A 22,777-nucleotide genomic window follows, 5' to 3' on the forward strand; every position below is an offset into this window, starting at 1 on the left:
CCTGGATCATTTAATCAAAGCCATTTGCTTTACTCTTGTTTGCCTTCCCAGGATAATTGCCTCTACCTTCTGTAATGTGTTTTGGAAACATGATCTTTCCCGTGTTGTAAAGTATTGGCTACTGCTAGAAGGAGGCTTAGCTCGGTTTCAAAGACATTTAAATCAGAGAAGGATCTCAAAGACTATCAAATCAAACTCCTTACCTTAAGGTGAGGAAGCAAAAGCTCAGAGGGATGAGGGAAGCCATTGAAGGATTTTAAGCAAGCCTGGATCACGGGACTCTCTGTGGATCTCTCATGTAGAACTCATTAAATCTGTGGGTGATACAAGACAAGGGGAAATGGCCAATACCTTCAGGATTCAGAGAGACAGCTATAGATTGGGGTAGTGGACCCAAACCAACATGAAGACACTCAACCAAAAGTAATAATCAAGCCCTGTTTCTAGCTATGGAACCAACAAGACTCTATAATAAATTGAAGAAGTGAGGCAGGAGAGAAAGTTTGTCTGAGTCCATATGAGCCTGCAGACAGTGGCCAGTCAGATGCTTAAAAACCTATTTAAATTCTTATAATGGCCCAGTCACATTGTGTTAGTAACATATATAAAGTTTGGAAGGACACACAAATTGGGTATGGTAGTTATCTTTGGGCAGTGGAACTGGGTGGAATAGATGGCTATACTTTATATATTTTGTTTGTTTTTCCTACAATGAGCATTTTATTAATTTTTAATAAGAAAAACTTTAAAAAATAGTGATTAACACAAACTGAGGCTGTAGGAGAGGGTCCAGATCAAGAATAGGAATTGTCCCATATGCTAAATAGACTGTTTGAGATGTCTTTTGTTTAGCCTGGGTCATCAAAGGGATATCAGTAAGTTACAGTACTGTATTCAGGAGGAGAGGAATCAAGATGGTGGAGGGAACTGTGACTTAGGTCATTGTGAAGGGTGTGGAGTGAATTCAGCTAACTTCAAATTTTTGAAAGCTCGCCTTGTAAAACACAAAGTTATCTTTTAAGTCATTCCAAAAAACTAATTCATGGAAGTCCATTCATTCATTCATTCATTCATTCATTTATTCATGAAATGCCATAAGCAAAGTTTAAGATCCTTAGCAAGGCATCTTAGAAAGTATTTCTGTTAGCAAAGAATTAGACCGTGGGAAGCAGGAATGAGCTGTGTGTTCTTGAAAGAACTCTGGGAAAGTATGGTTAACCAGTTTTCAGGGATGGACATATTGAAGGAATATGGATGAGAAAACATCTAATGATTCCTACCAGTTTCCAATCATATCATTTTCCTGCTCAAAAATACTGCAAAGGCTCCAAATTGCCAACTGTATAATGGAAGATTGGACTATTTCCTATGATAGCCAAGGTCCTTCAGAGTATTGCTCTCATTTCCTCTTCCCACTGTATCTCCTTCCATCCTCATTAAACACCATTTCCCAACCTCAATTGGTCCATTTACCTTCTTGTCTCTCTGCCCTTCCTCTGTTGGTGCTGTTCTTTCCTAGAAAGCCTTTTTGTTCCACATCCCCAGAGCTTAGTAACAGGCCTGGCACCCACATAACCATCTGGAAATCTAAGTTGAATATATTAATGGGCTCTAAACATCTGTGGTTCTAATTCTTACCAGCCAGTTAAATCTACTTCAGGAAGCAGACACATCCTTCATGCTTAGAGGACTTAGTTGAAATTGGTATAATATACAAATGCAGCATTTCCTACTACTTTAGGGGTTTTGCAGAACATTCTATTAATACACCTACTTGATGTAGATACACTTTCAAAAAAGTGGAGATATCATTCTCAAAGGGAATAGTATAGAGTAGTTAGGGCTTAAGAGTCCAGCAGACCTGTGTTAGAATTCTATCTTTGTCCATTGCTAGTCATGTGACATTGAGTAAGTTATTATACTTTCTAGGCCACAGTTTCCTCCCCTGTAAAAGGGGATAAAAATGGTACTCTCCTCATAGGGTTGTTGGAAGAAAGATTTCATAAGGTCATGCATACAAAGCACTAAGCCCAGTACTTGGCATACAGAAAGCACTCAATAAAAGTAGATATTATATTGCTGTGTGTTCTGATTTTGGCAGCTATAAATCCAACTATGAATCCAGTCATGAATTCATCAGCAACTAGTATGTGGTAGACGTTCCCCTGATTGCTCACAATACTTATACACATATTCATAGTGCCTGGTTTCTAAAAGGCATGATGAGATGTTGAACACACTCAAACATGTGTTCCAATGTCTGCAGCATTTGTATTCCAAAAGGAGAACTTTGTTTGTTTAACTTTGTAGTATTTGCCTTATATCCCAAAACAAATCACATTGACTGATTTGTATTAAGCCCTTTACATGAGCAGAATGTATTGGCTTGGACTTACCCAAATGCAAATTACAGACTAAATATGAAGACAGAAAATCATCTTTTTTAAGAATTGAAATTCTCAGGCAAAGAAAGTAGGCCAAGCACCTACAGGACAAACTGTTGGAAATGAGCCACCATTTCTTTTAACTTTTGTTACTTGTTACTAGTACAGAAATAAATCCATTTGTGCCAACACCCATTATTTCTCTACTTCCAAAGAAGGGCAGCATTCAAACAATGCAGAAGATTCTGGATAGGACCTCATGATGATTAATTCTCACAGAAAGCTTAAAGTCTGGTTCTGCCTCATTTTTGTTTGTTTGTTTTCAAATTCCATCTTTTTAATCAGCTCCATGAAGAATATCCTAAGCACTATGAGACACAACAGAATATTTCTTCTAGTATTAAAAAAGATGATATATAACCAGGGTGATGGTCTTAAAATGCAGAGTAAAAAACACCTTTTAGCAATCATGTTCTTGTAGGTATGTTCAGAAATTGCTTCCCAGCCATGTTAAGAAAACATTGTGTACAAATTAGATGCACATTAATTTTAAAAAATACCTTCCTGACCAAACTTTTTTTTTGCCGGAACCAATAATGCAGAGAGCCCAAAATAAAAAAACTAGCAAAAGAAAAATACCCAGACTTTACAATGTCCCAGAAGTTGTCTTTCAATGGAAGGAAAATTTTTTTAAATACATGGAGCTTTTTAAAAGGTCTTTGACCTGGGAGCTCAATTCAAAAATAGAAGTTGATGTTCTAAAACAAAGACGTTTCAGTGCAGCTCCAAATATCTTTATAAATACAACCATTTGGAAGGACAATGCTGGATCAGAAGAATTTTCATTCCTTGTGTATCTATATTATGTGTGCATGCCTCATCTCAGTTGTCGTAATTGTCTCTGTAATTCCCTCCAAAATAGCAGTCGTAACCACCCTGGTTCCTGCCACCGTGGTCTCTGGGCCTTCCATATCCATATCCTCCAGTCATACTGGCTGCTCCCATACCCCTAGTCCCTGACACCTCTAAAATAGCTGCGACCATGCCCTTGACCCCAAAGGCATCCCCTCTCGTTCCCCTGGCTGACTTGCCTGCATGGTCCACATAGATCTGGCGGCCATCCAGGGACTTTCCTTCATGGCCTGCATGGCATCTGAGGCATGCTCTGGGTTGGTGAAGGTGATGAAGCCAAAACCCCTCGACCGCTGAGTCTCCCAGTCCTTGACAATGACCACCTCCTGGATAGACCCACCGCTGCTGAAGTGGTCTTCCAACGCCTGCTCATCGATGTTGAAACTGATCCCTCCCACAAGGAATTTCCCTTTTTCAGATGACATGGCAGGGAATTCGAGTCTTGGAAATCAGAAAATAAAACAGCCTGATTAACAGCTAAGGCCAAGTGGCAGAGAGAATGGGTGCCTTTTTCTAGTCTTATGACTTTGCAGTACCTCAACTTTCTAAAGCTCAATTCTTGTTTCTCAGTCTATAAAATGTGAATAATAATATAACTTTGCCAGACTCTTAAACAGTGCCTCAGGTTTTTTCCCCCACCAATGCATCAGGGATAAAAATACCTATCTCAGAGTTTGTTGTCAAGACTAAATGAGAAATATGTATATGTATGTATATATTTATATTATATATGTGTATATGTGTATATATATTTATATTATTACTTATGTGTATGTATGTTTATACACACACTGATATAAACTATATATTTTTTTAAACTTTCACTTTTTTTCAGATTTATTTTTTATTTTTCTCCCCTTCCCCGGCTCGCTCCCCCTCCCCCTACCTTGTTGTCTGCTCTCTGTGTCCATTCACTGTGTGTTCTTCTTTGTCCACTTGCATTCTTGTCAGCAGCATTGGGTATCTCTGCTGCTTTTTGTTGCATCATCTTGCTGCGTCAGCTCTGTGTGTGTGTGGAGCCATTCCTGGACAGGCTGCGCTTTTTTTGCACAGAGTGGCTCTCCTTGAGGGGTGCACTCCTTGCGCATGGGGCTCCCCTACACGGGGGACACCCCTGCATGGCACAGCACTCCTTGCACGCATCAGCACTGCGTGTAGGCCAGCTCATCACATGGGTCAGGAGTCCCTGGGCTTGAACCCTGGACCTCCTATGTTGTAGGCAGATGCCCAATCAGTTGAGCCAAATCTGCTTCCCTATACTATATTTTATGTATACATATACATGCATATATATACAGATACATGTGTACGTATTTTTATATATTCTTCCTCTTCACTGCTCATGGGGTTATTGTAAAGACCAGAGGAATTAAGGCTTAACATGCACTCAAGCATGAGCTATAAAACATTTTTCAGCAAGTAGGAAGTGTAATTATTAATATGGCATAATGAAATGGATTTTTATGCAGAAGTTTACTTGTTGGTGTGAAAAATTGGGAGACCCAGGTAGGCAGATTGCTACATGTGTTTTCCATACTCATCGAACTTCCATGCCTACCTCACAGAATTTTCCTTTAAATATTAATTTTACTTATTTTGTAATTATCTGAATTATTACATTCAAAATTATAAGAAACAAGCAAAGAGAAAATGGAACTAGAAAAATCACTCTTAATCCTGTCATCTAGATATAATTCTGGTGTCTATCCTTCCAGACTTAATTCTATGCAAGAAGCATCTGTTTATTTATAAATGAGATTATTCTGTACACTGTTGTTTTATATAACCTTGTGTTTTTGTTTAACAGTATGTCTAGAAAATTTTTGTTGTTAATATATTTTCATATCATGTTTAAGAGTTGTAAAATATTTATCTATGAAGCTATACCACATTTTATTTAACTCAGTGTTGAACCATTTATTTCAAATTGTTCACTACCTATAAATAAAGCTGTGATAAACATCCTCAAAGCTAAACTTTGATCACATCAATGATTTTTGGTTAGAAAAATAATAAATAGAAGTGAAATTACTGATTCAAAAGTATGTATCATTTCAACAGCTCTTTGAGGTATAATTTATATATGATAGAATTCACCAAAAGGGGACAAGGCAATGTTTTTTTATAAATTTATAGAGTTATGCAACCATCACCACAGTCCAGTTATAGAATGTTTTCATCACCACAAAACTTCCTTCACGTCTCAGTTTGTAGTCAATATCCAGTCCCACACCTAGGCAACTACTGGATTGCTCTATAGATTTGTCTTTTCTGGAAATTTCATAAAAATGAAATCATACAATATGTAGTCTTTTGTGTCTGGCTGTTTTCACTTAGCAAAATGTTTTTGAGGTTCATTCATGTAGTAATCTGTATCAGTATTTTGTTCCTTTTTATCCTAAATAGTAGTATTCCATTCTATGGATATACCATATTTATTTATCCATTTAACAGCAATGGACATTAGGATTGTTTCTATTTGTTAGCTATTATAAATAATGCTGTCTTGAGCATTCACATCTTAGTGTAGATATGTTTCATTTCTTTTGGGTAAATACCTAGGTATGGGATTTCTGGACTGTATATGAAGTTTATTTTTAACTTATAAGAAACTACAAACTTTTTCCCAAAGTGGCTAGACCATTTTACATTCCCTCCAGCAATGTAGGATGAGGGGCCAGTTTCTTAACACTGTTGCTAACACTCAAAATTACCAACACTTTATCTTTGGGATTTATAACCATTCTAGAGGATGTATAGTGGTATCTCACTATAGTTTTAATTTGAATTTTTCACAATGATTATTGATATTGAGCATCTTTTTCATATACATCTTAACCATTTATATAGCTTCTTTGGTGAACTATCTATTCAATTATTTTTCCCATTTTTCAATTGGATTGGTTTTTTTTTTGTTGTTTTTTGTTTTGTTTTGTTTTTTATTTTTTAATTAATTATTTATTTATTTTTTAATTTACATTAAAAAAAATATGAGGTCCCATTCAACCCCACCGCCCCCATCCCCTACTCCCCCCACAGCAACACTCTCTCCCATCATCATGACACATCCATTGCACCTGGTAAAGTTCATCTCTGAGCATCACTGCACCCCATAGTCAATGGTCCACATCATAGCCCAGCCTCTCTCACGTTCCATCCAGTGGGCCCTGGGGGGATCTACAGTGTCCCGTAATTGTCCGTGAAGCACTATCCAGGACAACTCCACGTCCCGAAAATGCCTCCACATCTCATCTCTTCCTCCCGTTCCCCACACAAAGCAGCCCCCATGGCTACCGTTCCCACACCCATTCCACATTTTCTCTGTGGACATTGGATTGGTTGTGTCCATTGCACACCTATGTCAAAATGAGGGCTTAGATTCCACATGGGTACTGGATGCACTCCTCCCGCTTCTAGTTGTAGACACTCTAGGCTCCATGTTGTGGTGGTTGACCTTCTTCAACTCCATGTTAGCTGAGTGGAGTAAGTCCAATAAATCAAAGTGTAGGAGCTGAAGTCTGTTGAGGCTCTGGGCCTGGGTGTCATATTATCAGTCCAGAGATTCAAATCCCCTACATATATCTCAAACCCAGCACCAACTACAATTCCAATAAAGTAGCATGCAAGTCTTGTGAAAAGAGATCCCCTCTGAGTCCAATTCCATCACGCAGACTCAAAAGAACCAATACCTGGGGTTGTATCTACCTTATCTGTCTCTTAGACTCTGTTCAGTTGTACATAGGGGTATTCCTTCTGACAACCTCCAGACTCTTTTTTAGAGACTCACAGCCTTATAATCTCATTTCTCCTTTCCATTTCCCCCTTACATTAGGTCAAACCGCTTCCCGAAGTCATGTTATTATATGTAGACAGGTATATTCTGCTGTTCCGCATTGAATCTTTAATTCAAGGTCATTTTCTAGTTGCTTCTTCAGCTGGTATGTGGTAGTGATCCCTCGGTGCCAGGGAGGCTCATCCCCAGGTGTCGTGTCCCACGCTGGGGGAAATGGACAAATTCCTAGAAATACATAAGCAGCCCATACTGACGAAAGAAGAAATTGATGATCTTAACAAACCAATCACAAGCAAAGAGATAGAATCAGTCATTAAAAATCTCCCAACTAAGAAGAGCCCAGGGCCAGATGGCTTCACAGGTGAATTCTACAAAACATTCCGGAAAGAACTAACACCAATCCTGTTGAAACTATTCCAAAAAATCGAAACAGAAGGAACACTGCCTAATTCCTTCTATGATGCCAACATTACCCTAGTACCAAAGCCAAACAAAGACACCACAAGAAAGGAAAATTACAGACCAATTTCTCTAATGAACCTAGACTCAAAAATACTTAACAAAATACTTGCTAATCGTATTCAACAACACATTAAACGAATTATACACCATGACCAAGTGGGATTTATTCCAGGTATGCAAGGATGGTTCAACATAAGAAAATCAATCAATGTAATACACCATATAAACAGATTGAGAGAAAAAAACCACATGATTATATCTATAGATGCAGAAAAGGCATTTGACAAAATACAGCACCCCTTCCTGATAAAAACACTCCAAAAGATCGGAATACAAGGAAACTTTTTGAACATGATAAAGAGTATATATGAAAAACCTAAAGCCAACATTGTTTACAATGGCGAAATCCTGAAATCCTTCCCTCTAAACTCAGGAACAAGACAAGGATGCCCATTGTCTCCGCTCCTATTTAACATTGTCTTGGAAGTACTTGCTCGAGCACTGAGACAAGAACCAGATATAAAAGGCATTCAAATTGGAAGGGAAGAAGTCAAAATTTCATTATTTGCAGATGACATGATCCTATATGTAGAAAACCCTGAGAGATCTACAACAAAGCTCCTAGAACTCATAAATGAGTTTAGCAAAGTCGCAGGTTATAAGATCAATGCGCAAAAATCAGTAGCATTTCTGTACACCAATAATGAGCAAGATCAGGAGGAAATCAAGAAACAAATACCATTCACAGTGGATTGGTTTTTTAGAGTTATAAGATTTCTTTATATATTCTGAATACAAGTCATTTATCAGATATGTGATTTTCAAATATTTTCTCAAAGTTTATCTTTTCATAGTTCTATGTATCTTGTTCTTTTTGATGCTTTCATGAATGGAATTTTCATGATTTCATTTTAAAATTTTTTGTTGCTAGTATATAGAAATACATTTGATTTTTGTATATTGACCTAGTTTTCTGCAACCTTGTTAAACTCATATATTAGTTTGAGTAGAGTTTTAAAAAATTTCCCCTGATAGAGTCCTTTACATTTTCTACACGTGACCACATTTAAAACTCTATATATTTTTAGTTATTTTCTCAGTGATTGCTTTAGAAATTACAATATGGATTATAATTTACTTGAGATTAATCCTGAATTAACTGGAGTAAAATATAGCAATTTTGCTCCAGTATAGCTCCATTTTATTCACCCTTCCTTGTGCTATTAAAGCTTTATAAACATGGTGATAGTGTTAGAATTATTACTTTAGACAATCTTGCATTATTCAAAGAAATTAAGAGATAGAACATGTTTTATATAGTCTTTTATATTTATCCACTTATTTACCATTTACCTCTTTCTGTGGATTCAAGTTAACATCTAGTATCATTTCCTTTCAGCCTGAAGGTCTTTCTTAGGTGTTTACTGTTAGGCAGGTCTCCTAGCAATACATTTCTTCAATGTATTTATCAGCCAAACTCAGTAAATACCTTTACTTTGCCTTCCCTTTTGACAGCTATTCTGGATATAGAATTCTTGCTTTACAGCTATTTATTCTGTCAGCACTTTATATATATCATTCCACTGCCTTCTGCCCTCAGTTGTTTGTGATGAGAAGCCAGCCAAACTTGTACTGTTGTTCCTGTTTAGGCAATAAATAATATTTCTTTGTCTTTGTCTTTGGCATTCAATAATTTAACTATTAAGTGTATAGGTGAGGGTCCCTTTGTGTTTATCCAACTTGGGATATCTTGTACTTCCTGGATCTATAGGTTAATGAATGCAGACTCCCATTCAGTCAGGGAGATATGGAGAGTTCATTTAGCCCTCTATGGCTCTCTCATTTCCAGGATCTCCCATTAAAGTTCTGGCTAGTGACTCATTCTACCACTCACCCAATAGGAATGCAACTTCAAACTAGCAGAACCATGGGTTTTACCTGCTTGTTTCCTATGAAGTTTGCTACTTTTACTGATAATACTGCTGAGCATGGGTTTTCCTTCATCCACTACCAATCAAGCCAGTTGATTAATTTTCACAGATTGCTCCACCCTGATAGCACTACAGTGCCAACTGAGCTGGGTGGGAGGATGGGAGCAATTCCAGGCAAGAATGCCATAGACTCCCACTGTTTTCACCCAAATTTCAGCAGTTTTTCACAAATAAATGTTTTTCAATTTCAATTTCTTGTTTGTCTTTGGTCAATTTCCAAAGCCCTGAAATGATTGTTCTTTAACAGTTTTACCCAGTTTCATGAGTAAGGGGAGAGAATTTGCTAACCTCTTCTCTCCAACCTAGCCAGAATTTCTGCCTATGTAAGCATTTTTAATATTTTTGATACATAGTATCTATTACATAGAACTAAATTAGACCAATGAATGCTCCCCTCAGTAGTGCCAATTTCCGCATAATTTTTCTAGGATTGGGTAACAGCATTATATCAATCCACCCTAATCTATAAGTTAAAATCTTATGATGGAGGCGGGGCAAGATGGCATCTGAGTAAGTATACCATTGTCATCTCTCCTGCAAAGGACCAGCTGAGTGGTAACAGAATCCTGCTGGAGCAGGCTGTTTTGGTAACCTACAAAGCAGGAGGTGTCTGGATGTCAATCTGGAGAGACTGTGACAAAATTAATGCTTTCTCAAAGTAAAACTGAAGATTTCTAACACTGAACTCAGAAGCTGTGGGAAGCTAAATCCCTTCCCCCTAGGGCTGCAGAGTTCCCTAAGAACAGCCAGTCATGCAGCAGAGTTCCCAAGCCCCAAACATGTGAACCCCAGGCTTGTGTTCCCTGAACCCCCACAACCCACATTTTACGACCCACGTACGCCGAGTCCACATTCTCCCGGGCCTCTGTTTCCCAAACCCAGTATTCCTGGGAATCCAGCATTGCCCTAGCACTCTCGTCTTGGACTAACTCTGGGAGTGGGAGGGTTCAGGTGAGCCCCAAGGAGTGCAGGTTCAATTTTCTGGTCCCCCCTTTTATTGAGTTTGGAGAAGCATAATAGCTGACTTGGGGAGAGCCTAGAAAGAGAGGAGAGGCAAATCTGCTGAAAGTCCGATTTACCTAAATGCCCTGGGATAGGAAACGTGGTCTGCAATTAGGTGGATTCAGGAAATTAACTAGCCCCCCTGTAGCACACTTAAAGGAGAGGGACAGAAGGACATGCTTTGTAGGTTTCCAATAGCATATTTAGAGTTCCTGGCAAGGGGTGGGTGCTCTCTCTCAAGAAATTAAGAGAAATTATTTTCTGAGGTGAGTTGGTTCGCCAGGGACCCATCTGAATTGCCTATGGGAGCCCTCACACAGCCTTCCTACTACCCTGGGAGAAAGGGCAGTGAGGAAGGGAGAAAGGGGGAAGGTCAGAGTCCTAAGCAGTTTATTAAATTGCAAAGAGGATTCCTGGCTTGAGGCCTTGTCTGGTCTTTTTTGTTGCATTGTTTTCTTGTTTCTCCTTCCTCTTTATCCCCCCCCCATGGCCCTTTTTTTCTTTTTCTTCCTTTATCTTTTCCTTGCTTGCTTCCCCACCCCCTTTTTTTCCTTCTTTATTCTTTTTTTAATATTAGGTGCTGCAGGCAACATTTCTTATTTGTTGTGCTTCCTCATTCTCAATTTCCTCTTTCCTGGGTATACTGACTTTGGCTACCAATGCTATCCCCTTTCCTTTACATGTTTCTATCCTCCATCATTTATTGTTTCTCTTACACTCCACCTCTCTTGGTTTAGCCCCTAATATTTCTGACTTTTTATCTCTAATACCTCTATTCTGTTTTCTATCTTTTATTCACTCTTTATATTATTGTCCTTCCTTTCCTCTTTCCCACTCTCCTGACCACAATGGCTTTTTAATTCATACTATAGTCTTCCCCACATTCAGTTTACTATCTCATTATAGGTACTCCACATTTTTACTGTTATAACTCTACCAGCTTACATGAGTTCAATATTCATTCTCCTAGATCTCACATGGTTCTTCTGCTAACATTCACTATCAATACTATTATTATATTTTTCCTTCTTTACTCCTTAGCTTTCCCTGGCCCTAATATTTTCCTTCAAGGGAACTTAGCTAACAACAAGGAATAGAATAAGAACAAAGGGACAAACAGAAGACTTAACATGCACACAAAAACAACAACTAATTAAACCCCGAGATAAAGAAGCTAATCAACTGAATAAACCCATCAAAATAAAATGATGACCAGACAACAACAAAAAACTACAAACCATACCAATAATCAGGAAAACATGGCCCAATCCAATGAACAAACTAAAAACCAGGAAGAGGACCAGAACATTGAACAACTGATTAAAGCTCTCAAACATATATCATGTATCAATTCAATGACATGAAGGAAGAGATTAAGGATGTTAAGAAAACACTTGGAGGGGTGGTGGACTTGGCCCAGTGGTTTTGGTGTCCATCTACCATATGGGAGGTCCGCGGTTCAAACTCCGGGCCTCCTTGACCCGTGTGCAGCTGGCCCATGCTCAGTGCTGATGCGTACAAGTAGTGCCGTGCCACGTACGGGGGTCCTCCACATAGGGGAGCCCCACATGCAAGAAGTACGCCCCATAAAGAGAGCCACCCAGCATGAAAGAAAGTGCAGCCTGCCCAGGAATGGTGCTGCACACACGGAGAGCTGACACAACAAGATGATGCAACAAAAAGAAACACAGATTCCCATGCTGCTGACAAAAACAGAAGCGGACAAAGAAGATGCAGCAAATAGACACAGAGAACAGACAACTGGGGTTGGGGGGGGAAGGAAGGGAAATAAATAAATCTTTAAGAAAGAAAAAGAAAAAAGAAAACACTTGGAGAGCATACAGAAGAAATTGTAACCATACACAAAAAGATAACAAATATGATGGAGATGAACAGCACAATACAAGAAATAAAAAATACACTCTCAGCAAATAACAGCAGATTTGAAGAGGCAGAGGAAAGAATTAGTGATGTGGAAGACAGTACATCTGAAATCAAATAGATAGTAGAATAATCGATAAAAAGATAGAAAAATTGAGCAGGGACTTAGGGACCTGAACGACAGTGCAAAATGCATAAACATATGCATTATAGGCATCCCAGAAGGAGAAGAGAAGGGATAGGGGACAGAAGCGGTGTTGGAGGAAATAATGGCTGAAAACTTCCCAAACCTATTGAGGGAAATGCATGTACATGTCCAAGAAGCACAACACACCCCAAACAGCATAAATCCCAACAGGCCAACCCCAAAACATATACTTGTCAAATTATCAAATGTGCAAGACAAAGAGAAAAATACTAAAAGCAGCAAGAGAAAAGAGAACCATTACATACAAAGGAGGCACCATATGATTAAGTTCTGATTTCTCATCTGAAACCTTGGAGGCAGGAAAGCAGTGGTATGACATAGTCAAGGTACTAAAAGAAAAGAAATTCTAACGAAAAATAGTCTATCCAGCAAAGCTAGCATTCAAAAATGACAGAGTGTTCAAAATATTCACAGATAAACAGAAACTAAGACAGTATGCCAACAAGAAACCTGTCCTTCAACAAATACTAAAGGGAGTTCTGCAGGAGGAAAGAAAAAAAGAGGAGAGGCAGAGTTGGAGGAGAGTGTAAGAAAAACTAAAATGACAAAAAGAGATAAAAAAAATTAAACAACATATGACAAACACAAATCCAAAGAAAATATGGCTAATATAAGTAATTTCTTGAAAGTAATAACACTGAATGTCAGTGGATTAAACTCACCTGTTAAGAGGCACGGATTGGAAGACTGGATAAGGAAATATGACCCATCTATATGCTGTCTATAAGAAACACATCTTAGACTCAGGGATTCAAGGAGATTAAAAGTGAATGGGGAAGCAGACATGGTTCAACTGAGAGAGCATCTGCCTACAATATGGAGGGTCCAGGGTTCAATACCCAGGGCCTCCTGACCCATGTGGTAAGCTGGCCCATGTGCAGTGCTGCTGTGCAAGGAGTGCCTTGCCATGTAGGGGTGCCACATGTGTAAGGAGTGTGCCCCCCAAGGAGAGCCACCCCCTGTGAAAAAAGTGCAGCCACACACATGGAGAGTTGACACAGCAAGATGATGCAACAAAAAGAGGTGGAGATTCCTGGTGCCTACTCTTAATGCAAGTGGATGCAGAAGAACACAAAGCAAATGGACACAGAGAGCATACAACAGGGGGGAAGGGGAGAGAAATAAATAAAATAAATCTATTAAAAGAAAAAGAAAGTGAATGGCTGGAAAACAATCTCACAGGCAAACAAAAACCAGAAAGGGCAGTAGTAGCTATATTAATATCAGACAAAATACACTTTAAATGCAAAACTATTGTGAAAGACAAAGATGGGCGCTACATATTAGTAAAAGGGGTAATCTTTCAAGAAGAAAGAACAATCATAAATATTTATGCCCTTAACAAGGGTGCCTACAAATATGTGAGGCAAACACTGGAAAGACTAATGGAAGGAATAGATGCTTCTACAGTTATAGTGGGGGACTTTAACACACCACTATCACCATTGGACAGAACATCTCAAAAGAGAATCAATAAAGAAACAAAGACTCTGAACAGTATATTAGAGGATCTGGACATCATAGACATATACAGAAAATTACACCCAAATACAGCAGGATATACATTTTTTTCAAGTGTACATGGATCATTCTCCAAGATAGACCACATGCTAGGCCACAAAGAGAGTCTTAATGAATTCAGAAAGATTGAAATCATACAAAATAATTTCTCTGACCACAGGGGAATTAAGCTGGAAATCTTCAAGGACCAGAGACCCAGATTTGGCACCAAGATATGGAAGTTAAACAACACACTCTTAGAAAAACAGAGGGTCAAGGAGGAAATCTCAACAGAAATCAATAGCTACCTTGAAACTACTGAAAATGATAACACAACATATCAAAACTTATGGGATGCAGCAAAAGCTGTACTGAGAGGGAAATTCATAGCCATAAATTCATATATCAAAAAAGAAGAAAGAGCTAAAATTGAAGAACTGCACAATTGAAGGAATGAGTAAAAAAACAACAAACTAAACCCAAAGGAAGAAGAAAGAAAGAAATAACAAAGATCAGAGCAGAACTAAGTGAAATAGAAAATAAGAAATCTCTCAAAAAATAAACAAAATAAAGAGCTGGTTCTTTGAGAAGATCAATAAAATTGAAAAACCCTTAGTAAGACTAACAAAGAAAAAAAGAGAGAAGATGCAAATACACAAAATAAGAAATGAGAAAGGGGATATCACCACTGACCCCACTGAAATAAAAACTATCATAAGAGGATACTTTGAAAAACTATATTCCAACAAGAAAGACAATTTAGAGGAAATGGATAAATACTAGAAACACACAAGCAGTCTACATTGAAGAAAGAAAAAAATGATGATCTCAAAAAACCAATCACAAGTAAAGAGATGGAATCAGTCCTTAAAAACCTCCCAACTAAGAAAAGCCCTGGGCCAGATGGTTTCACAGGTGAATTCTACCAAACTTTCCAGGAAGAACTAACACCAATCTTGCTTAAACTATTCCAAAAAATCAAAATAGAAAGAACATTACCTAACTCATTTTATGATGTCAACATTACCTTAATACCAAAGTCAAACAAAGACATCACAAGAAAGGAAAATTACAGACCAATATCTCTAATGAACCTAGATGCAAAAATCCTTAACAAAACACTTGCTAATCATATTCAGGAACACATTAAATGAATTATACACCATAACAAAGTGGGTATCATTCCTGGTATACAAGGATGGCTCAATATAAGAAAATCAATTAATGTAATATACCACATAAACAGATTGGAGGAAAAAAATCACATGATCATATCTATAGATGCAGAAAAAGATTTTGACAAAAGACAGCACCCTTTATTGATAAAAACACTGCAAAACATAGGAATAGAATAGAAGGAAACTTTCTGAACATGATAAAGAGTATATATGAAAAACCCACAGCTAATATCATTTACAATGGTGAAATCCTAAAATCTTTCCCTCTAAGATCAGGAACAAGGCAAGGACACCCACTATCACCCCTTCTAACACCCATTGTGTTAGAAGTACTTGCTGGAGCACTGAAGCAAGAATCAGATATAAAGGGGATCCAAATAGGAACGGAAGAAGTAAAAATTTCACTATTTGCAGACGATGTGATCTTGTACATAGAAAGCCCTGAGAAATCTACAACAAAGCTTTGAGAACTTATAAATGAGTTCAGTAAGTCACAGGTTATAAGATCAATGCACAAAAATAGTAGCATTTCTGTACAATGATGATGAGCAATCTGAGAAAGAATTCAAGAAACAAATACCATTTATGGTAGTAAATTAAAAAAATCAAATACCTAGGAATAAATTTCACTAAAGATGTAAAAGACTTATACACAGAAAACTACCCAACCCTGTTCAAGGAAATTAAAGAAGACCTAAATAAGTGGAAGAATGTCCCCTGTTCATGGATAGGAAGACTAAATATTATTAAGATATCTATCCTACCAAAACTGATCTACATATTCAATGCAATCCCAATAAAAATCAACACAACAAAATTAAAGCCTTTTCACCTCAGAGGAGTTTGCCAAGGAAGTGAAAAGAGAGCCTACACAATGGGAGAAAATATTTGGTAACCATATATCTGATAGGAGATTTATATCCTGCATATTTAAAGAACTCCTATATCTTGAAAATAAAAAGACAAACAACCCATTTTAAAAATGGGCAAAAGATCTGAACAGATGCTTCTCCGAAGAAGAAATACAAATGGCTAAAAAGCACATGAAAAAAATGCTCAACATCACTAGGTATTAGGGAAATGCAAATAAAAACTACAATGCGATACCATCTTACACCCATAAGACTGGCAGATAGTAAAAAAAAACAGAATACTACTAGTGCTGGAGAGCATGTGGAGGAATGGAACACTCATCCACTGCTGGTGGGAATGTAGAAGGATCCAGGCATTCTGGAGGACAGATTGGCGGTTTCCCAAAAAGGTAGCTGTAGATTTGCCATATGACCCAGCAATTCCACTGCTGGGTATATATTGAGAAGAACTGAAAACAAGGACACAAACCGATATATGCACACCAATGTTCATGGCAGCATTATTCACTATTGTCAAAAGTTGAAATCAACCCAAATGCCCATCAACAGATGAATGGGTAAACAAAATGTGGTATATTCATACCATGGAATACTACTCAGCTGTAAGAAGGAATACAGTACAAACACATGGGATAACACGGATGAATCTTGAAGACCTTATGTTGAGTGAAACAAGCCAGGCATTGAAGAACAAATATTACATGTCCTCTCTGATATGAAACAAGCAAACTAAGATGTCTCAGAGAGCTAGAGACTGGAAGATAGGCTTAAAGGAATTTGGCGGGGAGAGGAAAGTTGTGAGGTGACACCTACATGGGTGAAGTCTATGATGAGTTAAAGTATTTGTACAGGGAATGGATAAGATGGGGGCATAGGGATACATTTGGGTTGGGCTTTGTGGGTTTGAGGGGGGCTAGAGTTGGGAGGATGGGGCAGATGGCCCAAAGAATTGGGGGGAGGGTTGGGGGGAATAGTTTAATATGGGAGAATGTCAGGTATATGTTTGAAACTATAATGTTGAGAAAACTCTTTAGAAAATATAAAAAGGAAGGATTACCTGTTCAAGGTGCTTAAGGGGAGGCTTCTGGCACAGGGGCAGTCTTCTAGGGAATGTGTGACTGCTCATTTTGTTATAGTGTGTTAAATCATTGGGTGGAGACCATACAATGAGTGTGAAGGTGTACCCACATCCTGGGGAGACCTGATGTTCTCAAACAGAGGGAATTGTGTCCCATGAGAGAATTGGTGGCTTCCAGTGGGATAGGGCAGTCTAGTGTGTCAAGCCCTCAGCATTGATGCAAGTATCTGTAAATCTGGTCCCTCAAGTAGTGAAGATTGTCACTGTGGGCCCCGAGGGGAGGGGGAGAGAGGTGTAGAATAGATGTGATGTGGGGGCATTTTTGGGACTTGGAGTTGTCCTAAATGATATTGCACGGTCAGATGCTGGACATTATATATCCTGCCATAACCCACTGAATGTACTGGGGGAGAGTGTGAACTACAGGGTAAACTATTATCCATGTGGGGTGCTGTAGTTCTCCAAAATGTGTTCGCTCAGTGTGATGAGTGTGCCACAATGATGGGGGAGGTTGCTGGTATGGGAGGAGTGGGGTGAGGTGGGGTATATGGTGGGGGGCAATGGAAGTGCTCCATGAGATCATTAATGATGGATATAGGACATGTAAACTTACACCAAAAATGTATAAAAGTCTATAAGCTAAAATGTAAACCATAATGGAAAACATAGGAAACTAAAAATTTACAAATTTGTACAGTCTAAAATATAAACCATTATGTAAACCAAAATGAAGCCATATTTGAAAGCTATGTTTCAAAATCTGTACATCAGCTGTAGCAAATATAATATGAACATGTAAAAAGATCATTGCTGGGGAAGGGGGAAAAGGGTTTGATGTTGGGTATATGGGAGTCCCCTATATGGTATATGTGACTTTACTGTGATCTAAAACATGTTTGAAGAAAAATTAAAAATTAGAAAAAAAAAAAGAAATAATGTAGACACTGAGGAAGAAATGATAGTGCCTTGCCACTGTACATACAGTAATGATAGGCAAAATATTAAAAACAAAAGCTTTATAATATTTTTCATTTTTAATACACCTATTTGTTTTTACTTTAGTATTTCTAAATTAGTATGTATATTTCTAATCTTTAAACCCATCACTATATTTCATTTTCCTATTATTTGAATTTGGCAATATATTAGGCTTCATTGTTGAAGAAGTTTTGGACCACAGAGAGGTTCAACTATGGCAGGGGAGGAAGACTGGTGTGGGTGTTTTTGATGGAAGGCACATGGTTGGGAGGGAGCTCTACCGGGCATGTATATAGGGGACATAAAAATGTTCTGATATATGTCAGGTATTTTCATGGTAGTTAGAGTTACAAACGACTGAGGGAGTGCTGAGTTCCTACTCAGGGGAGCTCTGCCACATTCCCCAATGGAACAGCAATAATCCCCCAAGTGCAATGGCAAAGACCAACAAGGAAGGATGGTTCAATGATGAGCCCTTGATAATGATGACTATGCTAATGAGCCTGTGTGCCTGAAATATGAACTAGGCTTAGAGCTGCAGGGTATCTAAGAGTTACCTCCTGAGAGACTCCATATTGTTCAATTGTGGCCACTCTCCAAGCCAAACTCAGCATGTAAATACATTATCATCCCCCCAGTGTGGGACATGACTCCCAGGGTTGAGCCTCCCTGGCACCAAGGGACTACTACCAATTACTAACTGGTGATGCAACTAGAAAGAGACCTTGAATAAAAAGGTCAACTCAAACCAGCAGAATATCAGCCTACATGTACAATCATGTGTTAAAAACTTCTTTTTGACCTTGAATAAAAGGGGGAAATGGCAAAGACAAATGAGTTTATATAGCTAAGAGCCTTCCAAAATGAGTTGGGAGGTCATCAGAGGGGTCACGCTTATGCACAATCAGCAGGACCCCAGAGACAGCCAAAGTAGATACAACTCCAGGTACTGGTTCTCCTGAGGGCTATGGAGACCTACAGGGTATATGGTCATGGCAGATGGATTTGGAGTTCTGTGCCATGTCAATGGACCCTACTTTGGAATTTTTGTTCCTGAGAGTGATGGAGCTGGACTCAGATGTAACCTTTCTACACATGCCTCTTCTGTAACTTTTACTGAACCTGTGGTTGGTGCTAGGCATGGAGTATACTCAGGGGACTTGAATCTCTGGACTGCCCATATGTCAGCTAGGCCCTGAGCCTCAGCACAGTTGCAACTCCTACTCTCAGGTTCGTTGGACTTACCCAGGTCAGCTAATAGGGAGGTGAGTTGGTCAACCACCACACCAGGGAACCAAGAGTGCCTACAACTGCAAACAGAAGAATTGCATTCATTATCCATGTGGAATCTAAATCCCCTCTTGATATAGAGGTGGAGTGGGCATCATCACCCCAGAGTCCACAGGATGGAGGAATAAAATATGGATTTGAGTGGACTTACTGATATTCTACTATAAAACTCTTGTGAGTAGTAATAGAAGAAATTGTAATACTGATGTGGAGAAAGTGGCCACAGTAGTTGCTGAGGGCAATAATAGAGAAGAGATGTGATGTGGGGGCATTTTTGGGACTTGGAGTTGTCCTAAATGATATTGCACGGTCAGATGCTGGACATTATATATCCTGCCATAACCCACTGAATGTACTGGGGGAGAGTGTGAACTACAGGGTAAACTATTATCCATGTGGGGTGCTGTAGTTCTCCAAAATGTGTTCGCTCAGTGTGATAGTGTGCCACAATGATGGGGGAGGTTGCTGGTATGGGAGGAGTGGGGTGAGGTGGGTATATGGGAAACCCTAATTTTTTTTAGAAGTATTTTTATTTTTTTCTTCTTTATTTTCTTTTAAAAGTTACATTAAAAAATACGAGTTCCCCATATATCCCCTACCCCACCCACCCCTCCCCTCCCACATCAAGAACCTCTTTCATCAGTGTGACACATTCGTGGCATTTGGTAAATATATTTTGGAGCACTGCTACACAACATGGATTATAGTTTACACTGTAGTTTACACTCTCCCCCAGTTCATCCAGTGGGTTATGGCAGGATATATAATGTCCTGCATCTGTCCCTGCAATATCACTGAGGACAACTCCATGTCCTGAAAATGCCCCATATCACACCTCTTCTTCCCTCTCCCTGCCCTCAGCAAATACCATAGCTACTGTCTCCACATCAATGATACTATTTCTTCCATTGCAAGAGTCACAGTAGTTCTATAGTAGAATACCAGTAAACTACACTAATCCATATTTTATTCCTCCATCCTGAGGACACTGGGATGGTGATGTCCACTCCATCTCTAAATTGAGAGGGGGCTTAGATCCCAAATGACTGATGGATGTGATTCTCTGCTTGCAGTTGTAGACTCTCTTGATTCCCTGGTGTGTTGGCTGACCATCCTCACCTCCCTGTTGGCTGACCTGGGTAAGTCCAATGAATCAGAGAGTAGGTGTTGCAAATATGCTGAAGCTCAGGGCCAAGCTGGCACATGGGCAGTTCAGAGATTTAAGTCTCCTGAGCATACACCAACCCCAGCACTAACCACAGGTTCAGTAAAAGTGACAGATGAGGCATGTGTAGAGAGGTCACATCTGTATCCAACTCCATCACACTCAGGAGCACAAATTCCAAAATAAGGCCTACTGGCAAGGCACTGAACTCCAGAGCCATCTACCATGACCATAGAACTTGGGTGTCTCTGTAGCCCTCAGGAGTACCACTACTTGGGTTGTATCTACTTAGGCTGTCTCTGAGATTCTGCTGAGATGTGCATAAGCGTGACCCCTCTGATGACCTCCCATCTCATTTTGAAGTCTCTTAGCCATATAAACTCATTTGTCTTTACCATTTCCCCCTGTTATTCAAGTATTTTTTCTAGTTGCATCACCATCTGGTGATTGTTAATAATCCCTTGGTGCCAGAGAGGCTCATCCCCGGGAGTCATGTCCTATGCTGCGGGAAAGGTAATGCATTTACATGCTGAGTTTTGCTTAAAGAGTGGCCACATTTGAGCAACATGGAGGTTCTCAGGAGGTAACTCTTAGGCACTCTGCAGCTCTAGGCCTAGTTGAAATTTTAAGCACATAGGCTCATAAACATATAGTCATCAGTATCAAGGGCCCATTATAGAACCATTCTTCTTCACTGGTCTTTGCCCTTGAACTGGGGGATTTTTGTTGTTCCATTGGGGAATGCAATAGAGCTCCCCTGGATGGAAACTCAGCACTCCCTCAGTTGTCATGTGTCTACCTACTATTGATCTTATAACCTGTGACTTTACTGAACTCATTTATAAGTTCTAGAAGCTTTGTTGTAGACTTCTCAGGGTTTTCTATGGATAGGATCATGCAGGGTTTTCTATGGATAGGATCATGTCTCCAAACAGTGAAATTTTGATTTCTTCCTTTCCAATTTGGATCCCACCTTTTATATCTGGTTCTTGCCTCGGTGCTCGAGCAAGTACTTCTAACACAATGTTAAATATGAGGGGTGATAGTGATAGTGGGCATCCTTGTCTTTTTCCTGATCTTAGAGGGAAAGATTTTAAGATTTTACCATTGCAAATAATGTCAGGTATGGGTTTTTCATTTATACACTTTATCGTGTTCAGAAAGTTTCCTTCTATTCCTATGTTTTGCAGAGTTTTTATCAGGAAAGGGTGCTGTTTTTTGTCAAATGCTTTTTCTGCATCTATAGATATGATCATGTGATTTTTTTCCTTTGATCTGTTTATGTGGTGTATTACATTGATTGATTTTCTTATGTTGAACCATCCTTGCATACCAGGGATGAAACCCACTTAGTCATAGTGTATAATTCATTTGATGTGTTGTTGAATATGATTGGCAAGTATTTTTTTGAGGATTTTAGCATCTAGGTTCATTAAAGAGATCATTCTGTAATTTTCCTTTCTTGTGTCTTTGTTTGGCTTTGGTATTAGGGTAATGTTGGCATCATAAAATGAGTTAGGCAATGTTCCTTCAATATTGACTTTTTGAAAGAGTTAAGCAGGAATGGTGTTAGTTCTTTCTAGAATGTTTGGTAGATTTCATCTGTGAAATAGTCTGGCCTAGGGCTTTTCTTAGTTGGGAGGTTTTTTTGTTTTTGTTTTTGTTTTTAAGATTTATTTATTTTCCCCTTCCCCCACCTCCATCCTCACCCTGTTGCTTTTGCTGTCTGTTTCGATTCACTGTGTGATCTTCTGTATCTATTTCTCTTTTTTGTCTTCTCTTGTCATCTTTCTCCTCTAAGATTCAGAGGGATTTGATCTTGGGGACCTCTGATGTGGGGAGAAATTCCCTGTCAAGTGTGCCACCTCAGTTCCTGGTCTCTGCTGCACTTCACCTTGACTCTCCCCTTCATCTTTCTTTTGTTGTGTTGTGTCATCATCTTTCTGCATGACTCACTTGAGCAGGCACTCATTCACCATGCAGGCACTGGCTGACCATGCAGACACAGGCTCACCATGCAGGCACTCACATGGGCACTTGGCTCAACAGGCAGGCACTCACAGAGGCACTCAGCTCACCACAT

General features: G+C 39.0%; 1 pseudogene; it reads right to left on the minus strand.

The window, feature by feature from the left end:
• Nucleotides 1-3,266: 3,266 nt before the first annotated feature.
• LOC101439248 (RNA-binding protein 3 pseudogene) lies at nt 3,267-3,721 on the minus strand (annotated as a pseudogene).
• Nucleotides 3,722-22,777: the final 19,056 nt, after the last annotated feature.

Source organism: Dasypus novemcinctus, chromosome 12 (genome assembly GCF_030445035.2).
Source record: "Dasypus novemcinctus isolate mDasNov1 chromosome 12, mDasNov1.1.hap2, whole genome shotgun sequence".
NCBI lineage: Eukaryota > Metazoa > Chordata > Mammalia > Cingulata > Dasypodidae > Dasypus > Dasypus novemcinctus.